Source organism: Rattus norvegicus, chromosome X (genome assembly GCF_021556685.1).
Source record: "Rattus norvegicus strain SHRSP/BbbUtx chromosome X, alternate assembly SHRSP_T2T, whole genome shotgun sequence".
NCBI classification, from domain to species: domain Eukaryota; kingdom Metazoa; phylum Chordata; class Mammalia; order Rodentia; family Muridae; genus Rattus; species Rattus norvegicus.
In genome coordinates this window covers 140,578,072-140,580,550 of record NC_141554.1, presented here as the reverse complement: position 1 = coordinate 140,580,550, position 2,479 = coordinate 140,578,072, and the positions used below count along the sequence as shown (strand labels likewise).

The window sequence follows — 2,479 nt, the reverse complement described above, 5'->3', positions numbered from 1 at the left end:
GCCCCAGAGCACCTTCTCTTTGCTATTTCACAGGACTGGATGTTTTGGCTTCTGGAGTGTTGAGTCATCCAGTCCTCAATTAACACTGGAGGCATTCCGCAAACATGTGGACTGTTTATCAAGTTGATGGGTCATTTTCACTGACTTACCTCTCCCCTTTATTTTTTAATTAGCCAGAGTGCTAATTTGCTTTGAATTTCTTCAAATAATTGGTGCTGGGAGGTCCTGGACCCTTCAGCAGGGTTCCTTTGAAAGTCGCTTTCCCAATTCTCACTGATTTCCATGGGCATTTGCAGGAGTGGATTACCATGGTAGGTCGCATCCCTCTCTTCCCTCCAACTTGTGTGAGAGCAAGTAAGTGAGGAGAAGGAATGTCTAAAGAAGATAATGGCTGGCAACAATGGGCTCTTCCTGAAATGGCTTTCACTGTAAGGGCTCCAGACATTTGATCAAAAATTAACTACTTAACGTCTCCAACACACCTGCATCCTGACTCACAGCCATCAGCTAGCTCTCCCCAGATGAAATGTAGCCCTAGATAGAGTAACATTCCCATGCGGAAGCTGTAATTGCTGGAGTTGAACATTGACGGACAGTTTTTGGTTAACATCCAAGATTTTACACTGTAATGAGATCTTCAGTGGAGGCTCCATTGGCTCTCAAGCTCCCCTGCTTTCCCATCTAATTGGAAAGGGGATGCACGTCGGCATATTTCTCAAGCTCAGGCTATGATTTATAAAGCACCTTCACTTTGCCACTAGCTGGGCGTGATGACATACATGCCTGTAATCCCAGCACTCAGGAGGTGGAGTAAGAAGTTCAGGAGTACAAGGTCATCTTTGGCTACCTAGCAAGTGGGAATCCAGCTGGAGTTACATGACAGACTGCCCCAACTCCAAAATGAAATGAAATGAAATAAAATAAAATAAAATAAAATAAAATAAAATAAAATAAAAACTAAAGGCTGGAGACAGCATTCAATTTTTAGAGTGCTTGCGTAGCATGCAAAATGCCTTACATATTGCATGTCCAGCATCATGAAAACTGAACATGGTGGGACACACAAGGCAATCCCAGTACTCAGGAGGTAGGGCAGCAGGATCATTCAAGGTCATCATAAGCAGACATGAAATTTGAAGTCAGTCATTTTCCAGCTGGAACCATGGCGGCTGTACCAGAGGAGAAAAAGAAGGTTCCCGCTGAGCCAGAAACCCTTGAGAAAAAGCGAAGGAATTTTGCAGAGTTGAGGGTGAGGCGCCTGAGGAAGAAGTTTGCCCTGAAGACACTGGGAAAGGCAAGGAGGAAGCTCATCTATGAGAAGGCAAAGCACTCTCACAAGGAGTACAGACAGACGTACCGGACTGAGATTCTCATGGCTAGGAGGGTAAGGAGAGCTCTATGTGCCCGCAGAACCAAAATTGGCCTTTGTCATCAGAGCCCGAGGTATCAATGGAGTGAGCCCAAAGGTGTGCAAGATGTGACAGCTGCTTCGTCTCCGGCAGATCTTCAATGGCACCTTTGTTAGTTCAACAAGGCTTCAGTTAACATGCTGAGGATCATGGAACCGTACATTGCATGGTGGCACCGCAACCTGAAGTCAGTAAATGAGCTCATCTACAAGCAAGGCTATGGCAAAATCAATAAAAAGAGCATTACCTTGATAGATAATTCCTTGATTGCTCATTCTCTTGGTAAATTTGGCATCATCTGCATGGAGGATCTAATTCATGAGATCTATACAGTTGGGAAACGCTTCAAGGAAGCAAACAACTCCCCATGGCCCTTCAAACATCTCCCCCCCCCCCCCCGAGGTGGAATGGAGAAAAAGACACCTCACTTTGTAGAAGGTAGAGATGCTGGCAACAGGAAGACCAGATAGACAGGCTTATTAGACGGATGGACTAAGGTAATGCCCATGGTATTTTTATAATCTGGTCAGTTAATAAATAGTCACAGCTTGGCAAAAGACAGACAGACAGACAGGAAAGAAGGAAAGAGGAAGGAAGGAAGGAAGGAAGGAAGGAAGGAAGGAAGGAAGGAAAGAAAGAAGGAAGGAATTTAAAGTCAACTCAGGCTGCTTAAGACACTGTCTCAAAAATAAATAAATAGGACTGTCAACATATTTAAACTAGTAGAGACCCTTGCTGAGTAAGCCTGGGACCCTATTATTGATCTCCTGTCACTCCTGAGAGGCTTGTATACATGTCCATGCTCACATATACAATAAAAATAAACAAAATTTAAATTTAAGCTAATCATGGTGACACACCTTTAATCCTAACTCAGGAAGCAGAGGCAGGTGGATGTCTGCAAGTTTAGGGCCAGTCAGGTCTACATGGAGGGTTCCTGAATAGCTAGGGCTACATAGAGAGACCTTGTCTCAAAAACTCAAGAATTTAAAATGAAAGTTAATATAAAACTAAATATATAAAATGTGATGCCAGCATGCTGTGCTGAGAGAGATAGTTAGAGGCGGCCC

The 2,479-nt window shown here is 43.9% G+C and overlaps 1 pseudogene; it reads left to right on the top strand.

Annotated features, from left to right (window-relative positions):
• The first annotated feature begins 1,162 nt into the window (after window positions 1-1,162).
• Rpl7-ps10 (ribosomal protein L7, pseudogene 10) lies at window positions 1,163-1,905 on the top strand (annotated as a pseudogene).
• The last annotated feature ends 574 nt before the right edge of the window (window positions 1,906-2,479 follow it).